Raw genomic sequence first — 23619 nt, 5'->3', positions numbered from 1 at the left:
TGTCATATGAACAGCTAAATCAGCCTTCCTCTGGGGGTTACAAGCGTAATGTGTGCATTTTGCTATAGCATGGCAGATCAAGATGTGTTTATCGCTTGAATATTTTTAGTAGAGAAATAAAATATCAAAATAAAATGTTGCTTTAATTCCGTGTTACCAGTCTGTCGTACACAGAACAATAGGTTGGTGTAATAAACTAATAACTGCGGTTTAACTGCAACTTTTAAATGCCTACAAGAATCTAAAATGCTAGATTTCAAACTGCAGCAGTAGTCGGGTCTGTCAAAAATGAACTCCACTGCGCACCTCATGCATGAAAATAAGTTCATGCCTTTTAGTAAGCTTAGATGCAGGCCGCAGTGAACTTGTTAGTATTGAAATGTGGGTAAGCTTGCCATAACAAGCCTTGTTGCCCTTTTTTATAGGCACATCCATATATCCATTGAGCTGAAGGACAATATTTTCATCCCTACTGAGCATCATGTTTGCAGCTATAATCCTCAAATTATGGCTTCAGCAGTGGCACAACCAGGGATGGTGCGGGGGGGGGGGGGGGCACACTGGGCACGTGCTTAGGATGTGTCACAAGTGGTGTTTGCGATACACCAGACTCATGACAGACCTATGACGTCTGAAAATGACCAATATTCTATTCATTAGCAGGAGTATTCTAACATTCATGAAAAACAAGGATGAACTGTGGTTTCTTTGTTTTCTTGCTTTAATCTAAAAATTGAAGTTAGTTTAGCAGTTGACTGTTGCAGTCATTTGGATGTTTTGCATGCATTTCACTAGGAAGACTAAGAGCTAAGACTTTTTTATTGCCATGGCCTTGACTGTCTTGATGTTGTTTTGCACCATGCCCTTGTGTTGACTTTTGCATACGATATTTTTCAGGCACCCGCTTTACATAACGCAAGAAGGCAGCTGCAAGGACACGAGGATGTGAAAGAGCCAGTGCAGCGCGACTTCACGTAGTGCAGAGGAGCCAATGCCAAAAAATCTAAATACATTGGCATGTTATTTGGACAAGAAAACTAGTATGTGGGTATATTGGGTGTACCATTTGACCAAATGTCAACAAAATCAAGATACAGTATGTTACACGAAGATGAAAATTCTCACGTGCTCCAGGCAGTCATCTTAACATGGTATATTTATGTAATGTCTCTGATTGGAAAGTCAAATCAAGTATGCTCTCTGGAGACAAACACATAGCAGCAAGTGTCATTGAAAAGTTAAAAATGTGTTTTAAGAAAGCTGATTAGTTCTGAGAAGTGACTGCTTTTTGTCTTGCCTCTCAACAGATATATCCATGTGATAAAAAAATAGTGGTACAATGAAATTGCATATTTGCTTAGCGACATGATACATACTTGCAATGAGCACGGTGCCTTTGTTTACTATAAAAAGCAACAGCCCATGCTTGGTTAGGTTAGGCCCACTACAACATGCAGGCATGGGTGATTGGCGCTTTTTTTATTTCTGTGTCGTGAGGTTTATTGACGTGCATATAGGTGCAGTGGCACGCAGTATGGCTAGTACAAAAAAAAGGGGGGGGGGGCAGATATATGTAGCTCACTGTACACGACACAGGGCAAAGGAAATCCGTGTTCAGCAACTATGTTAAATGCCATGTACGTAAATTTTACAACGCTACTCGTTCGAAGCGCGCACAGGTGCATATTGAAGAAAAGTTTCCAGGGTAGATAATTTAGTTCGTAATTTACACTAATTTTGCTCTAACCACGAGACATAATAATTTGAATATACTGCACGGAAAAACCTAGAGCGAATTAAATTGTGTGTCAGCTTCGTGTGTATACATATAGTCTTTCCTATGCATTAGGTATTTTGCGTAATGCAATAACAGTTGACAGCCTATCTTATGATGTGTACTCTGTTTACATTACAGTTGTTTATTAGTTTACTCGTTTGTTTTGCGACTGGTGAAATGCCGGCATATATATATTTTCAACATTTGACATAACCCTGTATGTTTTGCAGGGACAACCCAGGACGTGCATTTCTCAGCACCCAGTCAACTGCCAAAAGTGACTCAAACACAGGCCACCAGTAAGTGGACATCAGTTGCAATTTCACATTATGCAGTTGGCGGCTGCCTTGTACGGAGGCTTTTTTTTTTAATGAGATGGTGATGTCGTTCTAATGTACATTTTGACCACAAAGGTGCGATCATGTCTCACAGAGGCATATATGGTTGCTATTCTCTGCGAGGGATGTGTTCTCGTGTTCGTGAAGCATTTGTGTTTGGCAGTATTGTCGCCCAATGAGTCGGATATAAACACTAACTCGCCACTGCCGGCAAGTAGTTGCGAGAAACGCATTATGACGCTGTAAAGTTATTTCATTAATTCGAAGGAAAGTTTTGCAGCAGGAAAAAAAGGTTGCTATTCCAGGTAAACATGTCTTTTTCTCACAGGTTATTTAGCCAAACTGTGCATGCATGAAATTCGTGACTTATGAATAGATTTTAATTTATTCTTTAGTAATGCTTCTAAAAGAGACTAGAAATAGCATGTGACTACCTCTGCAATCAGCAGACCATACATTTACAGTCATAAGTGGCAGTTCCATGCAGTCTCGCACTTTATATAACCTTTCCTTTCAGCAACATTGGAACTGGTGGCTGCGTTTTCAGAAGGAGAAGTGCACTTGACACTGTATATGTATGTGTGAATTCGGTTTTCTTTGTATGTGTCGGCTCACTGACAAACAGTGCAAAAATCTGTTGTACCATGAGCCTGACGACGCCTTCTGCTGCTAGAAATGTGGCACTTCGTATTTTATAGTACTGCATGACATTTAAATCAAAGCTACCACATAAAATGATCAAGAAAACTAACCGCTGTTATAGCTGTTTTCCTCAAAGAACGCTTGTCCTTTATGGGCTGTGTTAATCTGAGCTCTCCACCGATGTTTCAGTAGTATTATCCCTTAGTGAGTGAGAGATTGGGGGCAATTAATCGTGTTAGTGTTTAAGTGGTGTCCTAATTATGTGCATTTGTTCCAACGAAGTTGTCTAGATTACTTTATTGTGTAGTGTAAAGCTTATGAAACTATCAGCAACTACTGAGTTGCTAACACGCATATGGATTTGTCACTATACAGGTGGAACTCGGCTGTACCACTGCAGTGCTGCAGAAATTGCCTTCACCAGCGGCTTTGCAACAGCTGTTTCGCAGCATGTCGGTATGTGTTAATTTATAATTATGTTGGGATGGGCTAGTATTATGGACCACTGCTACTCTGTATTGTGACAGATCCATATGATAAGGGATGTAATGGGCACAGCGAAAACCTTTGAATTTTTTACTATGGTACATAAACAGGCTCTCCTTTTCGTCACTGGAGCAGGAGAGAAGGGCATGCAGCCACTCCTGAATGTACATATATTTCAAAACATGAGAGAGACATATACACACACATACACACACACACACACAATTAAACTAAAGGCAGGGACGTTCCATCTTTCATCTTGAATTGAATTGTGCAGCGCAAAAATACAACACAGACCACAGAGAAGCACACATGTTAACAGGTTTGATACACACGTTAGCTTAACAGATTTGATACTTCAAGTGTGCTATTTTACACAAGGGGAAAGGGAAAGGGGAGAAAATCTGAAAAAAAAAGTGGAGTGGAAAAAAAGGAATCGTGCCAAAAAGCATGAGAAGCATCGCGCAGCCAGGATCACCAGCAGGACATCTAAAAAGCACTCTGATAAAATTACATACAGGACAACCTTATGTATAGTTTGTTTCAATCAACTCAGATCACATGCAGCCATTACTGCAGTCAAGTTGTTTCCTTATGTCATGTGAGGGAATGATGTGGGCCCGAAAAACTGTTTAGAGCTGAAGGATTATGTTCCATTCTAGCCTCATTGCCTGCTTTTTTATCATATTGTTATCAGCTGCTTATGTTAGGGACAAAAAGTAAGAGTACGAACTGTTTCCCGATTCGCCATTCCACACAACATGTCTTTGTGACTATATGTACATGCAGATGATCCATAGTTGAAAAATATTCAGTACAGTAGAATCTCATTACAAGATGCACTTGGTTGTAAGAGACATCTGAAAATGGTTTGGTTGGTTTTCCGATGTTTGCCACGTTAACAATACTGTATACTAGAGACACCTTTGTTACTAAGGATGACTTTTTAAGTATTCACTACTTCGAAGGGACACAACCCAGACATATTCACTTTGTGCACCTTGTGTGCTCCGAAGGGCATAAAGATCACGCAATCCTTACACAAGTCAATCGTGCATGTCTCTTTTAGCATGAACCAGGAAAGGAGGGCAACGAGGACAGTGCAGGGCAGAAAGTGTCGGCAGTTGAAGCTGACGAGCGTCTAAGAGCACCTCAAAGGTACTGCAAGCAACAAGGCTTGCAAAGTGAAGTGTTTAAATTCCAGAAGTTGGGAAGGAAGCTAACACAATCTACAGTCACTAAAAAGCTGTGAATGTCTTCTTTAAAGGGCCCCTAAACCACCGAGGTTGAAATTTAGTTGCGGTGTTGCAGTTCTACACAATAAGGCAATGAACAGGTAGCCACGAGAATTTTTCGAAACGGTGCAGTAACAGTGGAGCTACGTGTGTTTGATTATCGAAAAGTAGTCCCCACTCATTTTACTCTTTCATCTGGTACACGCCATATGGACAGTATCATCTTTTCCTTGCCTAGTACACCTCCAAATGTTACGGGACAGGCCAACACCAACGAGCTCTGTTGCTGCCGCGCTGGCGCGTCGTCCTGCGAGGGGTGGCGCTAATACAACGGAACTGTATGGTGACTCGTGTTGAAGAGCCTCATAGGGTGACCCTTCTGTTGGCGTTTCTGTTCTTTGCCCCCATTGGCTGCCCACAATGGCATCGCGCGCAACGCGACGAGGAAGAAGGTGTGTGTGTATTTCCTTGCAGGCCTTGCCGGCAGTCGTACACTTTCGTTCGACCAATCGACAGCACCGGAAACTGGTGACATCATCAGAGACAGCCTGGTGACGTCAGGACAAACTGGGGGGCGCAGGATAGGTCCAGAGAGGCGCACGGGGTCATTTTCTTCATATTGTGGTGCTCCGGCAGTGCTACGCACTCTGGTATTTGGCTTCATCAATCGTGACTGCATTCTGATTTCGATACGCGTGTTTACTTGAAATGTTCAAAAAATGTTGAGAAGTGGTTTAGGGGCCCTTTAAGCCACCCTGAGCGTTTATTTCTTCAGATATATCAAAACATACTTTAGTGATGATGCATAATAAAGTGATCTAGTCTGGCTCCTCAGTGTCTCAAAATTTTTGGTTTCGAGAGACATGTTTCCCGTGCCTCTTGAATGTCTTCTGATGAGGCTTTACTGTAATATACACAAACAATTGTGTAACTCCTCCTGCAAGTATTATTCATTAAGCCCAGTCACTTATGTGCAAAGCTTGTGGTTAAGTCTTGATGTCCGTACTTTTTAGAGCTATGTTTATTCATGCTGTTCTTATTGGTTCTTCGGTGCAGGAGACAATGCCTACGAAATTATTGGCCCTGATCATGAGAGCCCTCAAGGGGCAAACATCTCTGTTGCAGAAGTGAACCCGATACCACTTGGAAGTTACCATGACAGATGACACGGCAGCAATAGATACAGAGACTGCCATGTCTACTGCAGCTGCAACAGTGTACGAGGCAAGCAGCAGCGCGTCAGCATCAGCAGCAGTGTCAGAAGGAACCACACCAGGCCTGGTAGAGCAACATGTGTGCTATCACTGACTTTTTTTGTAGTGGATACAACTCATTTGCTCAACATACAAAAGCTTTTCACCACGACTGTGAGCCAGTGTTATTGTGCAGCAAGTGCAAGACTAAGTTAGGTGTTATAACACAGTACAAGCATCACTTTAATATATGCAAATGCAAACATATTACAGTTGTTGCCTCCCCAGCCAGCCCACATAGTGACAACAATGTGGACCACATGGTGGGACACACCTCTCCCCCATTACAAGATAGTAGAGACTGTCAGTGTTGTTGCTAGATTGACTGGTCTTTGTAGGCAACTAGAAGGACAACACAGGTGTCATAAGATTGTTGTTGATGTTGTTGTTGAAGAGGTAAAAAAGAAGTTTGATGCAGCTGAAGTGCCAACTGATATTGAGCAAATCAAAAGCAACCACCTGAGAAAACAAGACTATCGAAATTTCGGTATTTATGTGCCGCCAACTCTGGTAAGAATGGCATAGGACAGAAGTGTGATGAAAATCACACAGACACTGCTGTTGCATCACTGGCCACAGTGAGCAGCGACTTGTAGGGCAAGAGAGTCAACTGAAACTAACATTATGATATAGTGTCATGCTCCCATGTGACCACTTTTCAAGTTATTTTGCAAGATACAGCTCAACCTCCAGAAACGAGACTGCAACTTGTCTGTAAAAAAGCTTTCACAAAAAATTATTCATAACACTATTAACATAGCAGTATCTTTTTTTTTTGTGTCGGTTCGAGGTTCCCGGCTGTCCATTAATGCAAAAATTGAGGAAAAAAAAGAACATGTGTCGTACTTACACCTTTTTAACAAGTACGAGGGGGACAGAACTTTTCTAGTCATGCATCTTCATCATACTATCAAGTTTTTAAATGCCTTTTATAATTATTATTACCAGTTATATCTGAGTGCATTGTATGCATGTAGCAGGTGTAAAATCAGGTCAGTTGGATCAGATGCCTTATCTGCAAGCGAGCCCTATATTCAAGAAATTTGAATTAAAATAGTTACGTTAGAGACGCAGCCTTTCAGCACTTTATTGCCTGTGGTTTAAGCATTGCTCAATACTTTTGTGGGTGGCAATTTCAACCGGCACAGCACTGCGCTTTGCCACAGTCACATTTGTCTTCAAAGCGGTGTTTACCATTTGTGTTGATCTGTTTGTGTATGCATAGAGCAAGTTTTTAATTTATATTTTTCTGCATTCTTGTGCTTGCACTAAGCTTGTATAAGGCAGTTACAAAATGTGCGTCACTATAACGAACTGTTCTGTTGAGCTTACACTTGCAAATAATCGTGTTCAGATGGCCGCACTTCTATGCGGGTGCACTGCTAGCTTTGTGTATGTTCTCATGTTTGTATAAAGCTTATATAAGCTAGTTAGAAAATGTATGTCACTAAGCATTGTGATATTCTTTAAAGAACTGCTTGGTTGGTTTTACACTTGTGAATTCGTATTGAGGCGGTGGTATTCCCATGTATGCCCACTGCTAGCTTTCTGTGTCCTCACGTGTTTGTATTAAGTTTCTACAAGGGAGTTACAGCATGTACGTCACTAAGCGCTGTGATATTTTTTAAAGAACTGCTTTGTTGGTTTTACACCTGTGAGTAATAGTACTCGGGTGGCACTAGTCATGTGTAGGTACACAGGGACCATTTGTATACATTATGCTCATGTAAAGCAGTTACAAAGTGTATGTCACTAATTACTGTGATATTTGTTGAATTGCTGTGATGGTTTTACACATGTGAATAATAGTGGTCAGGACACAGTACTTGCGGTGTATAGTTGAATTTATACACTGCCAAGACATGGGCTGTATACGTACCAAAAGAAATGTATGTCATTATATTGTTGTGATTATTACTGTTTGGATTTTATTAAACTGTAATAAAATTGTTTCTTGTATCTATTGAGGTATGGCAATTTGTCATGCAACCAAACTGAGGACCTGAACTTGTGCATACAAATAAACAGCTAATTTAAGAGTATACTGCTCATATTCTGCTAAACCAGTTTAATAAATCTTGTACTACAATGCTGGAAAAATGACAGAGCTGACTTGGATGTACAGAAAAAGTTCTGCACTGACTGAAGGACTGCCCCACACTGGAGTTGGTAATGTTGCGTTTATTGGAGTAGAATGGGAAGTGCACTTCTATTGAAAACGTGACGGTCAATGCAGAAACATAAGGCAGACGAGCAGATGCACATTTATTTCAGGGCCCTCCATGCCTACTACTGCATTTCTAGTCTTCCTGTGCTCTGCGTATAAGCCCCTGTTCAGCCAAGGTTCTTACTCCATGACAGTTGTTCTACTGGGTTCGTAGCAATATTGACGAAAAAAATTCAATGGTTTTCAAGGACTTTCGAGGCCCTGACACAGTAACTTCAAGGACCTCGTGCAATGTGTGTAGTAGTTTGGACAGGCAATAACTTGTTCAAGAACACCGTTAACTTTAATGCAAACAAAAGAAAACAAAACAAATCGCATTTCAGTGATTTCAAACATTTGAAAGACTGCTAATTTGCCTTTCACCGCTCACCACTAAACGCACACAAGGAAGCACTTCAAGAAAGCGCTCCAAGTTTTTGTGCAATAGCACAATTTACTTGGACCTGCAACATTTGCAGTTTTTGAATACTGTTTGGTTTGACAGTGTATGTGATGTCATCTGTTGCCTCGGCTTTTTTCACTATCAAATAAGCAATAGTCATTTCTAATTTCTTTTTATTGTGTCTGTCGCTCTGGAGTTAGGAAAATCATGCTTTCTAGCTAACGCTGCACTATCTCTGTACAGTAAAGCCACGAGAGCGCAACTATTTTGGAGTAAAGAAAAATACTGAAAGCTTTTAATACCACTCTTCTTTTTTTTCTATGGAGCTTCGTATTGCCTAGTTAAGTTTACGAATGTGCCTGGTTTTGGCGGGCGTTTCTTCGACATTTTCTGGAAGAAGCAGATGTCTAGGCCCCGTATTCAGAAATGTATCTTAATACAAAGCTCATGCTTGACTTGATATAAACGACGCCTGGTGCGAACGTCCCCCAAGACGCTCACTGCCTTTCTTTTGGTGCGTTCACGACTTGCGTCGTTTAGATCAAGTCAAGCATGGGCTTCAAGTTATGATGCATTTCTGCATATGGGGGTAAGCGTGCACAATTCCGGGCAACGCACTATGCCATTGACACTGAGAGAAAACGGGGAAAACAGAGTTAGTTAACCACTTATGCTCCTAAACTTTCGCGTACCTGTGGTGTGCGTGTATCGTGGAAGAAGAAAAAGCGCAAACACAAGGACGAAAAAAAGCATCAACCACACCAGCGCTTCGTGGTGTGGCATGTTTTTGCGTCGTCCTTGTGTTGCGCTGTTTCTTCTAAAATGCTCAACCAACTAGCCGGCAAGTCCATCCTGTGCATATATAAAGTGAACACACGCATGAGTGTAGGTGGTCTTCGAAGCTTTTAGAACGAGCGCTGCCACAGGATACGAGCAGTGCACGCGTAACAAGTGGACACATTAGTCATTTAAACATGCGTGCCAATGCATTTGACGCGGCTATCGGCATAAGCAGTCTCCAAATGCTGGAATGCATGCGCTTCAAAACGCTAACGATCCGCTGCTAATGCAGGACAACAGCTCACAGCGGACTGAACCAAACTCTAAACTAATGCACTTGAAAAGAACGCCTACACGGCAGCGTGAGGCACGTCGAAATGCCTGGTACTGGCGTCGCAGTTGCTCACCAGTGTACGCGCGAATTAAATTCACATACGTGGATGGTTGGCGCAATACTTTGTATCCGCGTATTTTGGAGAACATGGACTGGAGAAGCACTCGATCATGAGCTGAACGGCACATTTGTTATTTTCCTGCGGTGACGACAAGCCGTGAATAGTTCTCACGTTGTCGTCTACGTTGTCTTCCTTCGTTAGTCGTAGCAAGGAATGGAAATGATGCAAACGCACACGTATTCCAGCACACAACAGCACAGCACACTGCAGAGAAACCCCACCCACCACAGCCGATTCATCAAATACGTTTGGTATATATATAACCTCTAAATGAACACGTCTGGGCGTGGCGGCGCTGTGGTGTAATGGTTATGATGTGTGTATTGAATTGTATAAATGCGAGTGTACGCGGGTTCGAATTCGCATAATGTATAGAGCATTGTGATTCTTGATAAGTATGTGATTTCCTTGACAATTGTATTCTAATTAGATTATGTGACTCCTGATTGTGACATTTGCGAAGATATTTGCACATTAAATGTTAATTCGCTTTTTTTTCTCCTCAGTGGCGTTCGTGACGCATACACATAGGCCGCTTCAGAGCAGTCACGCCTCGCGGTAGGCAGCAAATAGCCAGGAAAAAATGACTTTAAAATCCTGCATAACTTTGCTCACGCCTATTCTGAAGGCTGCTTGGAATCGGGCCAGTGTCTCTGAGGAGCCGCCTAGGGAACAGTATATCAGCGGCCCTAATTTGATCTGATTTCCTGCCTGCATGCGTGACCGGGACTTGGCTAAGAGGGTACTGGGAAGAGTACTAGCACTCTGTTCTGAAGGAGTACAAGTACTCTGTTTGGGGGAGTAGAAGTACTCGGTCTGGCGGTGTACTATTAACCCTGCGGGGAGAGTATTAGCACTCTGCGGAAGAGTACTAGCACTCCCTGTGGGAAGAGTATTATCACTCTGCGGAAGAGTACTAGCAATCCCTTGCGGTGGAGTAACAAAACTCTGTCAGGAGGAGTTGACCTACTCTCTCTCAAAGAGGGTCGATCTACTCTCGAAAAGAGAGTGAAATATGGGACAAGCAGCTACTCCCTCAAAGAGAGTGCCCGGCACTCCCTTAGTTTTTAGAGTGTAGCTAAAGCAACGCGGCATGACCAGAACCGTCAAGTGCTGGTTTAACCGTAATCGTTATCGTTGCATAATGGCTCTTCATCCGCACAAGGTGATAGGCTTAGTAAACGCTCACTGAAGTCGACCATGGTTCAAATTCCGAAGATAGTCGGCACTCACCTATGCGGCATAAACCATACCAATGCCCAGAGTGAAGTTACATGCAGTGCGCAGCTTCTTAGGTGCATTGCCAGTTGCAGTAACATGATGTATGATCTTAATATAAGGCAATGTTTGGCTAGTGCATGAATCATACATGCACCCAAGGCATCTGAAATGAATACTCCACCATTTAATGTTCATGGTTACCGAAACCAATTGCTTGCTCTGTACTAGAAAAGTGCATCACACATTGTACGTAACCATTATTTACGATGTGGTGCTTCTTGTAACTTGTTTACAAACGGGTTTTGGAATGCTTTAGAAGCAATGCAAGAAATTTTTAGCACGGTAACGTCGTATTTCTTCAAGCAGAGCGAAGAAACACTTTATACAAACTAAATGTAACCTTGGTTGCTTTGAATAATAGATTGACCTCGAACATCGCATCAATGCCAGTAAGTGGTACCTGCCATCCTTGCGACATACCGCCTGGCTTGTGCTAATTTAAACAGTGCATGTTTTCTCCTGGCCGAATTTGAGTGCGACGATGGATCTTTTCGATGCCGCTAAAGTGTTTATCGGGTTTTTTTCGCCGAAAACACGAGGCCCTAGTCATAAACGATGCTATAAAGTCTGCGGGCCTCCGAAACACGGTAACATTTAAGAAGGTGAAGATTTTCATATTTTAATAGTAACAAGTTCTATTTACCATAAATAATAGCAACAGCTATGCAGGCTTTGATCCTTTTTCATTGTGTGCCGTTAGGTCTGATGCTTTAGAATATTTACAGTTTACTGTTTACAATTTACAGTTTACCGCCGAGAGTCGTGTCGTGAATGTGACAGGTCACCTGACATCATAGTTACCTACTGTTAATCCCTCCTGTAACACTCCTGTTAATCTTACTCCAACTCGTGCCAGCTTAAGGCGTCGCGTAAAGTATTAAAAATATCCAAATGCGCAACTTTGTAAGCGTTATCGCGCCTAAAGCGTACTCACGGGTTGGAGTTGCGTTTATATGATGTACCTGGTCGCATTCGCAGCTTCTCACTATACCTTGCCAATAAACCTTTGTAACACGGTTTAACTTTGTGCGACGGCTACAGTGCCAGAGCTTGCGCGACATGCGTAGACGCATGATTTTTCAACGTGTAGCCACCTACGGGGGCTTCGTCGTCGACGTGCTCGCTCGACGTGGTAGTCGCCGAAACCCAACGTCCGCGGATGAAGTGCGCGAACGCCGCTACGCGCTCTCGCATATAGCGCAGCACCACGCTCGTCATCGCTGGACGTCCGAAGCCAGTCTCGATGAAACTCCCCTGCGTCGACACCTTTCCTGCATGACCACGCCGTGCGCTAAACCACGGTGCAGTAACAAGTGCCTCTTGGCACGCAGGCTTACACACGAATACACGCGCACGAAGACGCACGCGCAAGCAGACGCTCACCTGAACAAGTACACACACATGCACACGCATGCAATGGCAAACGAGTGCAAAGGGTGAAAGTACGCTTTTACGGTATAGTGAGAAAATTAAACGAAGCCTAAGACTTATTTATTGCCACGATCAGTGTAAGCGAACGCAATAGCTAAGCGCCTGCTGAATACCTTCGGCGCATTTTGCAGGGCCGTGTGCCAAGCTAAAAGAGCACGAAGCGCCATTCGCCTGTGTACCTCGCGGTGACGCTATAAATTTCGTATGGCAGAGTATATATGGCGTAATATATACTCCCTCAATGCTCCTTGCGTGTATTCGCGGGCTTCTTTCACACTCAGAAAAGCACTGTTATATTTCTTAATTTATTTATTTTATTTAAGATACCTTGAAGGCCCGAAGGCATTACAGAAAGGAGTGGGTGAATATAAGCAGAAAGATTGTGCAAGATATATAGCACGCATTGAGCAACAGAAAGCTGTATCGGGTGACTTTGATGTTGCTCTAGAATTTTCTCATTGGCACTTTTCATCTAACTATAAGATTTCAGAAGTTGAGCAATTAAGACTAATTATGTAATTAGAGGGAATGCCAAAGAAAATCTGAGTATCTCCAAGCGACGGCAGACAACATTACGTTGGTTCTGTCCAGCTACGTGATATTAGCATATATTGAAATCTTGGTCCATGATAGTTGGAACACCCTGTACATTGTCACGTGGTGTTGACGTTCAAGAACACAGTAGCAATACTGTGAAAAAGTTCTACACCATTCGCGTCACGCTATGAAATCAGATAACACAAGGTTCGGCGACAACAGACAGCGGTTAGAAGCATCGATAACTTTCCAGAAACTTCGGATACATGCACGCGCGTCCCGCGCTGTGCGATAAGATTTGTTAGGCGGCGAAACGTGGTCGCCCGATAAATATAAGTACACGTGTCAATATGTAGCCCGCGTGTTCAGCACGACGGCGACGACTGCGGTGATCATGATAATAGTAATTTACATTGGCATTCCCTTCGATACAGCGTCAAATAATCACCTAGACTACTTGACCTAATCAAGTTTTGCCATACATCTATTAAAGTCTAGCATTCTGCCAAGCAGGTCCATTCTGCCTCTCTTCTCTTGATATTTTCTCTCTTGATTAAGGGGGGGGGGGGGGCAGTAGGTTTTAGAAGAAAGGAGCCTTATTATTCATTATGAAACTGAAAATTTGTACGTACCTGTAACGTTATGTGCTTATTTTGAATACTCAATTCATTTTTGCTTACTTCCTTTGGTTCTAAGCTTATGCGAGGCTTCCTGCTAATATCTTGTGCAAGAATACGCAATATATCAGTTACTGTAATTTCGCTAAACAGGTTATGGAAGTTATGTAAGTTATGTAAGTGTAAGTGTAAGTATGTAAGTTATGTATAATTCTTGGAATGCCTAAAGACCAGCCTTATTGCCTTGTCTTACGTAGAGTAAGAGTTGCAAGACTTCAATGTTAAACACCAGAAAAATAGCCTAGATATAGCACTAGAAAAATAACACACACTTCCTCTCACACACACACACACACACACACACACACACACACACACACACACACACACACACACACACACGCGCGCACGCACACACACACACACACACACACACACAGACACACACACACACACACACACACACACACACACACACACACACACACACACACACGCGCGCGCGCGCACGCACGCACGTACGCACGCACACACACTCTCTCTCTCTCTTCTCTATTGACGTGGAAGAGCTTTTTTACTCCCTCTTCCAGGCTGAGCTTTTAATTTCCGTCAGAAAGCATATCGAAGAGTCTGGTCCCGTTGACTTTCAAAATGCCACTGGCCTTCCTGTTGACAATTTCGTTGACATGCTGAGATGCTAAGATTTTATCTCTCTTGTACCCTTGTTGTTCTTGAGCAGGACACTTTTGTCCAAAAAGATGGTGTCTGCGTCGGATCGCGCATAGTGCCTCTTTTAAGTGATTTGTTTTTATCTGTTGTTGACAATCGTACTTTATCATTACTTGACCCGCCGGGGTTGCTTAGTGGCTATGGTGTTGGGTTGGCAAGCACGAGGTCGCGGTATCGAATCCCGGCCAAGGCGGCCGCATTTCGATGGGGGCGAAATGCACATGACCGGTACAAGGTACATGACCGGGGTTGTTGGAGAAGTATGGGAGAGGCCTTTGCCCTGCAGTGGGCGTAACCAAGCTGATGATGATGAAATGCAAAAACACCCGTGTACTTAGATTGAGGTGCACGTTAAAAAACCCCAGGAGGTTCAAATTTCCGGAGTCCCCCAGTACGGCATGCCTCATAATGAGATCGTGGTTCTGGCAAGTAAAACCCGATTATTAAATTTTTTTTTCATTACTTGACAATACTTTTGCATCTAAGATTTTTAGATATGTCGATGACTTTCTTGTTGTGCTTAAAGGTGTGAAGCCTGAGGCGAGTGGCTATGCTGTTAAAAACGTTCAAGGTGTTTTTGAAAAGTGTGGAGTAGGTCTTAAATTCACACATGGGTTGCCAGTAGATGGTCGCCTACAATTCCTAGATATATGTATCACTATAAATGACAGTTCTACTTGTTGTATCTACTCTCCTAGGAGCAAGAAGCCCTTGCTTGACTACCATTCAGCCCACTTGAAGTTAGTAAAGAGAGGTATAGTTACTAACTGCCTGAAAGCTTCTCTGATTAAATCTCGTGTGCACCAGGTTTCCTGCGGCGTTCAGCAACAAGCGAGCCCATTACGTAGGGCCGTGTATCCCCATGACATCTTGGTGGCAGTCACTGAGAGCATCATAAAAGAGGCAAAAGCTGACCCGGCAGCCGCTCTGTGCAATAACGCACGTCCCAGGGGCGCCCTGTAGCCGTACCATACTTACACGGTGTGTCCCACCGCCTAAAAAAGGTGGCGAACAAGTGCGGTGTGGGTGTTTTTTCAGCGCCACTCAAGCTCGCAAGAGTGTGCAGGCTGGTAAACAACCCCGGGAGTCAAGGTACATGCACTAAAGACCGTATCACCCGCGTTTTTTACTGCAATGTGGGGGTGGTTTACAAAATTCCCCTTCCCTGCGGAAAGTGCAATATTGGACAAACAGGCAGGTGCCTGATTGACCAGCTTAGGGAGAAGCGGAATGTTGTAAGCGCTCTGGCAGGCGCTGGCCACTCGGCCGACCACTGCCGTAAATGCACACGTAAATGCTCCCCGTGCTTTCATGACACGCAAGTGCTCAGACGGTTCGCCAGACCATTACATACGGAAATATTTCGGGCATATTGCATTTCGAAAGCTGCTGATCGTGTAAGCGCTCCATCACTGGCACTCACTGATAAAGAGGTGTTGTACCTTGAGAAGAACCTCATCAATGCTTTGTAATGGCTTGCTGTGGGCGCCTATCGGCGTCGTTGGGCATGTGGTTTTCTCCTACGTGGCACATTCGTTTATGCGTCAGTCTGCGTGTTTATTTGAGCGTACGGTGTGCGTGTGCGTGTGCGTGCGTGTGTGTGTGTGTGTGCGTGTGTGTGTGTGTGTGTGTGTGCGTGTGTGCGTGCGTGCGTGCGTGCGTGCGTGTGTGTGGGTGTGTGGGTATGTGTGTGTGTGTGTGTGTGTGTGTGTGTGTGTGTGTGTGAGTGCGTGCGTGCGTGCGTGCGTGTGTGCGTGTGTGTGTGTGTGTGTGTGTGTGTGTGTGTGTGTGTGTGTGTGTGTGTGTGTGTGTGTGTGTGTGTGTGTGTGTGTGTGTGTGTGTGTGTGTGTGTGTGTGTAGGGCCATCACGTGTAGGGCCAATTTCTTCTGGCTTCAGTTTTAATCCCGTGACGCTCCCTCCTATGTATTTTATATCCACATTGTGCGCAGTCACACTTACCTAATAATGCTAATAGTTACTGTAACGGCCACGTCCACACGCTGTACAATTTATCCTTATGCGAGTATGCGTCACTATAGTTTCGTTGTTTTTAGTGCGCTTTGTGCACCAATTTACGCTTAAACCTCCCTGAGTGCCGTCCCTTACGTGGGGAACTAGAAAAACTATTTATTTATTTATTTATTTATTTATTTATTTGTTTATTTATTTATTTATTATTTCATTTATTCGTTCATTTTTTGTCCTATACAAGGCATTGCCCGCAGGTCGCGATAAAAGGAGATGATTAGCCTCCTGACACTGTTGCTGCTGCGCTGGCGCAGCACCAACAATGTTCTTGTTACAAAATAAACAATATTTTTTAGAAAAATGAAGAGTAGTTAACGCTGTCACACAAAAATGTCCGAATTACACAATAATTTCTGCAATAAGTTATACAATAACAAAGTACTAATAGTGACATTTCACACGTATCCGGTTCTCAAACTAGCTTGCAAGTGCCCTATAAGAAAATATCAACGATACCGGTGTCGCTAAAGAGTACGCGAACCAGCTTTGGCAAGCTAAGAGGCGGAGGTAACTAACGAGCGATAGTTTTCATTCTGGGGAACAGTCAGAATTCCGAAAAGCCAAAATATATACCACGAGAGGGTGCACATTCCCGAAGCGCTTACCAGAGGTGATTCTTCTTCTTCTTTTTGTTGCGTCAATCGATGCGGGCGCCAAATTGATGATGATGATGATGATGATGATGATGATGGTGGTGGTGGTGGTGATGATGATGATGAAGGCCTCATGTTATGGCTCATACCCACACTGTGGGATTGGCCAAGAATTGTGTGCTGAAACGTTCACCTATTCTTTTGAAGTGCTACTTATCCGATGCGAAAAAAAAAATATAACGAAAGAGAGATAAGAAAACATACAAAAACAAACAAATTACAAGACAAAAGTTAAAAAGTTATTCGTTTTGTTGACTGTATGTAACTGCAAACGGCATCAAATACGTCCCTGTGGCTGACCCCTATACCTGACGCACCGAAAGATAGTATGATTTCTGGTGATAACATTAACCCTAATTTTGCGAGCGGAAGTTCTAGATGTCTTTTTCTTAACAATTTGTATCGTCGACATACCAAAAAATAATGATCTAGTGATTCTGTTTCTTGGCAATATGGACACAGAGGCGATAGCGTCAGACCAGTCCGGTGTAAATATAGGTTTAATGGAGGGACACGGCAGCGTAATCTCGTGATCGCTACTTCTGATTGTCTTGATGACACCACTGGATTTTCCACGGAAATCTGAGGTGCTGATATTCTGTCCAAGTTGTTATTGATTCACTGACATCCCTATGAATTGAATATTTTCTATATCTGATTGCTGTTATGTGAGCCACCAAAGGAAGAACAGGCATTATAGGTCCACTCAGGGATGCTCGCGCTAATGCGTCTGCCATTTCATTTAAATGTAAGCCACAATGTCCAGGTACCCATAATAGTTTTAGAGAATTCAACTGTGGAAGAACTAATGTTAGAAACGTCTTTAGTGGTGGCGAATTGGGTGAAGCCGTAAGCGAAGTACAGACCGAAAGGGAATCTGTTATAATAACCGCACTTATTGAGTTCGGCGGGAGTTTCCGAAGCGCTAAAAGAATTGCTAAAAGCTCGGCTTCAAAAACAGGTGTGAAGTCTGGCAGTCTCAAGGAGAATGACCAGCCAAGCGGAAGCGAGAAGATGCCTATGCCTGCCTTTTCGTTGTTCACTGAAGCGTCTGTAACTGTTATGTTATTTGTTTGCACGTGTGCTAGGTAATCTTGCAACAGGTTATTTAAAAAATGTCGCAAACTGAAACTTAGAGTTTGGGGGGAAAATGTCATCAAAATCTATCTTAATATTCTGATGTGATTCGGTTGACGGAATTACCTCTCGAATGTTCACATTCAGGCTATCTAATTGTTTTTGTACAAATATGATCTGTGGAGTGTGAAATCGAGGCCAATGAGCAAGGAAGAAGGAATTTGGATCAATAATGAATGCGTATTCAGATCGTCTAAGCGGCAAGCTGTAAAATTTCAGAAATGTTTGAACTGTTAAGATGCGAAATCTGCAGGGCAATATTGGAAGGCGCGCTTCTTGGTAGATAACATTAATAGCCACAAACCTGGGGAGTCCCAGACACAGGCGTAGGGCCTCACGCTCCAAAAGAACCAGAGGCTTTATTTTATAAGCGGGGCCGCCTGAGAACAAGACACACACAAATTCCAATATGGGGCGCATATAAATTTTATAAATCATCAAAAGTGAATCCTTACGTAGTCCATATTTTCGGTTACTCATTCTGCGCAGAATACCTAAAGCACGTTGTGCCTTACCCGCTACACTCTCTATGTGTGGGCTCCAGTTGACTTTTCCATTATATGTTATTCCCAAATATTTTAGAGACTCAACCTGTGGAATGGGCTCTTGCTTATAAGTTATAGAAATTGAAACCGGATCCATGACCGAGAACTCTAAAATGGCGCTTTTGCTTGCATTTAATGACATACAGATTGTCTGAAGCCATACTTCTAGCATGCTCATGTATCTTTGTAATTTTTGGTATACTGTGTTAATGTCAATGTCGGCAGCAAAGAATGCAATGTCATCTGCATACACGTAAACGTGCACGTTCTGACAAGTGGGGATAGAGCTCATTAATATATTAAATAATATTGGGGATAGGACAGATCCTTGGGGAACTCCGCGAGTTTGTCTGAATTTAGACGAAGAACATACGTCCTTGAAGCAATAAAATTCTCTTAATCGCAAAAATTCTACCACCCACGCGGTTATATAGCTGGGGAAATTACGACGCTGCAGAATATCCAATTGAATTGAATGTTCGACGCTTTCATAAGCTTTAGCTATATCTGATTTCATCAAAGCAGAATATTCTCTCCTTTTCTGGGCAAGTTGGATGCGGCTCTCTAAATCGGCATGGGCACACCATATTTAGCAATTAGCTCTAAAGCCTATTTGATTTGGACTTAATATTAAGTTATCCGTCATCCAGATAGTAATTCGGCAGTGTAATACCCGCTCTGAGTTTGACCATATTAGAAGTAAGAGAAATAGGTCTGACGTTTTCTATGTTATAACCTAGTCCTTGTTTTTTAGGTATCGGGATTACTTTAGCTACTTTCCAATCGTAAGGTATCCAAGCTTTGTGTAAGGAATAGTTTATAACGTTTAGAAGGTCTCCAGGAGATAGATCAAATAAAATTTGCATCATGTGAACGGTAATTCCATCAGGACCAGGGGCTGACAAAGGTAAGTTTCGAATCACTTGAGCTAATTCAGGCAATGTAACTTCAGTATACACTAAGGATGGGGCTACTTTTTGCAAATTATACGACATCGATGACGTGAATCTACTCTCCAAGCCTTTAGCAAGGAGTTAAAGAAATTTTCTCATTTCATCGGGAGACAGATTGACATAATCAATATTAGTTGGCGATGGCAGAATTTTCCGATATCTCATATATCTAAACAACGATTTTTTGTTTTTAGATTTAGAAAGGAAATCATAGTGTTTCCTGTCATAATCCTCTTTAGCTTTAGCAACTGTACGTTTAAAGACAGCAGCATGAAACTTGTAATCAGACCAATTTTTGGGGCACTGGTTGTAGAGGAGCTGCTTCCAAGCTGCCTGTCGGCGTCGGTGGTCTCGCGTGCAGTCTGTATTCCACCAAGGGTTATAAGATGTTTGCTTTGCAGATGTAACACTGAATTCAGCCTTTTTGTATGTTCTTTTAATTACCGCACAAAGTTTCATAGCCTTGGTGTCTTCCTGCTCTTTAGAATAAGGAGTCAAATCTACCTTAAGATCGGATTTAAATTTATTATATTCTACAAATACGCGCACCTGGGAGCACGATGGCATAATCGGGCAAGCAATTTCAACCATTATTGGAAAGTGGTCACTGCTGGTTGCACAGTCCAAGGCTGTCCAGGATGAGTTAGTGAGCCAAATTTTACACTCACACTTCTTCTTCATTTTAACGAGCACGAGGGCCGACAAAGAAGACACAAAAGTGAATTCGCCCTTCTTCAGACGTTATCAAGCTTCCTCTGTATGGTTCCCTGCCTAACATGTTTACCTTCATGTATCTGGCTTATCCGTAACTGACTCTGCTCGTGTAATGAACCTGGAACTATTGACCATTTAATTCTTTCTTGCCGCCGCTTTCCTTCTCTCCGCAGAACATTCCTTAAATTTTCAACTAGTAAACTGTGTTTATGTAGCACTTACGAAAACAAACATTTTGTCTTTTGGTGCCTGTCAATTAGGCACAAGCCATAGTTCGATGATTACTGCTCTGCATAAGTTTATCGAAGTATTCGAAGGTTACGCTGCTAGGGTACCGACCGTAGGATATCTTACTTCATTTTTTTTTAGTTTCTTAGTTCATTTTTTATTTAGTTTATATATAGGTCCTCTCAAAACTTCTGCTATCAGTTAGTTGCCAAATGCATCGTTCTGAATGTTCGCCTTTACCCCTTTCGGTATGCTGTTGGGTGTACGTTTCATTCCATCGAGTGTGTCCAATCACCCTTCGTGGGTACGAGCTACGTTTTGAGGCAACAACAACAACATCTTGCTAGTCAGACTGGATAACCGTCACTTGTAGAAGAAGATCCTTGGGCACTGGTGCACACCGGCATCTCCACAGATAGCTTTCGATCAACGCATTGTTGCGCTTCCTGAATGAGAATTGCGTGACAGGTTATGGGATTTACTGTACGCTCCCTATAGCGTTTGTGTGAACACGAAAGCTTTTAGGGGCTCACTCACCTATTCATTTTGATTAGGAGGGCGCGAACAGTAGTTTTTGAGACCGAATTGAAATACGAATCGCATAATGCCAGAAGTGAATAGAACCGAATAATTTTCCAATACTTTGCGAATAATGTACCACCTCCTGGTTCATTAACGCTTTCCTGTCCACGCCTATACCCATCAGTAAGCCTCTATCGATGCTTTCAACTTCAAATTTTGCCGCGATTGGGGCTTTTTTTTTTTTGGCAGCTAGCGTCATCTAGCGCATAAAAAAGAAACTATTGTTATAGTTTCGCTTTTGGGCTTTTTTTTTTTTTTCACCGCGTGGTTAAAGCGCCTTTTAGTCACGTGACGAGTGCTGGTAGTTTCCGACGTGGCCTCGACGTCGCGCGCAGATGCCCTTCGGAAACGGCGAATTTCGACGGATTCCGATAAATCCGCGTCAGAATTTTGCGATCGTGGTAGCAGCACAGACTCGGAAGATGATCTTCTCGATTCATCGAACTTCAGCACAGACGGCGAAAGTGCTCCAAACAGCCCTAGGAACGTCAACAGGTATCCGACGGCGGGTTTCGTTTTCTACTCCGAACCGTTTCGCCGCTGCCGCGCTCAGATCTAAAGATATCCCGCGTGTTTTAAAGGCCATAGCCCTTATCTGCGCGTTGTCAACGTCGTTTGAGCAGGACCACTTGCCAGTGGCGGCGCAAAGGCTAGTTTTGCGCAAGAAGGCGCGGCCGGGAGTGGATCTCGGCGTTCCGCAATTATTGCGCTCCCCAGGGTCGCGCGGCGGTTCGTAAGAGCCGACGCACGAGGACAATAGCCACTAGGGCTAACATTTTCCTTTGTATATAAATAACTTATATAAATAAAATATAAAAAACAGATAGAAAGCTTATATTCGCAGTAATATAGTATATAGCCTTTTTAGTTCAAAATGTTTATTTCGAAATTTTTAATGTTCTCTCTGGGCAGAGCAGCATCGATGTCTTTACGGAGTTTTCTCGTTTTCGTAACAAATCCTTTTTTGAATAACCTCTTTTTTTTCAAGGAAGTCGTAAGAAATGTTCGCTTTAAAATAATGTCGTTAGAAAGCACATTCCTTCTTCTAGAAATTGATACCACACACTCTAATATGAAACATTTGCTGTAGTAGTAAAAGAAATCGTTTACTAGACTACCCAAAAACTACAGTCGTCATTAATGTCAAACAACTTCAACATCCTCGTATTCGCAGTATTAGAAAGCTTCTGCTATTACACTGCGCATTAGAAATCAAGCTTTATGAAAGGCACAAACGGAGCATTTGTAACGATTCAGCAGTTTGTTCATAATTAAGGGCTCTTTGCAGCATACGCGGTCATACATCATCATATAAGGTTTGAAAAGGCAGCCTTGTTGGCCATTTATTATCTGTGTATACCTCTATGACCAAATCAGAAGTGCGTTCCGACTGCGATGATGGCCGAGCGAAAAAAAACAGCAAGCACCTATTCTATTGTTCGAATTGTCTCGGCCGATGGCGCCACTAGTATATAAAGTATGTTGCAGTGAAACGTATTCATATTTAATATCCGATGAGAGGAAACACTTGCTGCACATATAAATAATGCCAAACAATAATCATCGCTGAATGTCATATGCCTAGACAACATTTTATTGCAAGTGAATGTGTTAAGCCGTAAAAGTCTGACTGACTGGGCGACGTAGCATGCTCTCGTACGCTATGTTTTGCAACTTCTTCTCTGATCGTGTACAGTCGACAAAGTATTCTAGATCTATTCGAGAAAAAAAGTTTGTATTTTGAATAGTGACTACTCGATTCTAGGACCGAATTGAATAGCTGAATATATCTTATTCGTTATTTCAAAGTTTCGAATATTCCCACACCATTAATTACAAGATTTACGTCGCAGAAAACGCGAAATTCTTTGATAATTTATAAAGTATAAAGGAATGAAGAAAAAGAAAGCATGAGCCGTTCCACTCGGTGAAGGTAGATGACCAACGAAGTTCTTCTTAGCATACGACACAGAGGTGACACAAAATTTTGAACAAAGCTAGGTACGAACTCATTTACCGTGATTTTTATGTAGATTCGCGCGGATGACAGGACCGCCAGTCCGTGGAACCTGAGGGAACTAGAAGTGCGTGACGTTTCGGCGGGACCGCCACCCCGGGAGAGCGGAAGGAAAGGAAAGCAGACGCGCAAGCGCTTGGAACGCCGACAAAGAGAGGGCGGCGCGAACGTAGACATGGCCGACATGGGTCAAAGTGTAGTATCTGTCCTTATCAGCTTAATATCTGATACAGGTTCTATTTGGACCCAAGCACTATGTTAAACTTATTCTTGCAAGACGGTGGAGTGATTGAAGCCTGCTTCACATCTGCCGCGGGTCGGCCCGCTATTGCAGCATCTTCGGGATCGGCCCACGGTTTTTGCTCTCGCAGAACGGAACCCTAGCCATGAACAGCTTCACTGTAATATGCTCAGTGCTTCGAGTTGATCCGAGCCCTGGTTTCGCAGATTAGCAGACAGAGGTCTGCTAATCTATACCTGGTATAGTAGTATAGTATATGGTATTAGTAGTATAGGTATGCTATACCTGAGAGGTTTTACCTCTCAGGTATAGTACTACAGAAGAGAAGAATACTACGCCTGCTGAAGAGC

General features: G+C 42.9%; 1 long non-coding RNA gene and 1 other non-coding gene across 2 annotated transcripts; both read left to right on the top strand.

The window, feature by feature from the left end:
- The first annotated feature begins 581 nt into the window (after positions 1-581).
- On the top strand, positions 582-7690 carry LOC126540177 (uncharacterized). The gene is made up of 3 exons (XR_007601480.3): positions 582-2076; positions 3133-3213; positions 5535-7690. It is a non-coding gene; the product is annotated as an uncharacterized lncRNA (long non-coding RNA).
- Positions 7691-23203: 15513 nt separating this feature from the next.
- Positions 23204-23387, top strand: LOC126541040 (U2 spliceosomal RNA). Its single transcript, XR_007601618.1, has one exon. It is a non-coding gene; the product is annotated as a U2 spliceosomal RNA (small nuclear RNA).
- The last annotated feature ends 232 nt before the right edge of the window (positions 23388-23619 follow it).

Source organism: Dermacentor andersoni, chromosome 2, assembly GCF_023375885.2.
Source record: "Dermacentor andersoni chromosome 2, qqDerAnde1_hic_scaffold, whole genome shotgun sequence".
In the NCBI taxonomy this organism is placed as follows: Eukaryota; Metazoa; Arthropoda; class Arachnida; order Ixodida; family Ixodidae; genus Dermacentor; species Dermacentor andersoni.
This window is presented reverse-complemented; position numbering and strand designations above follow the sequence as displayed.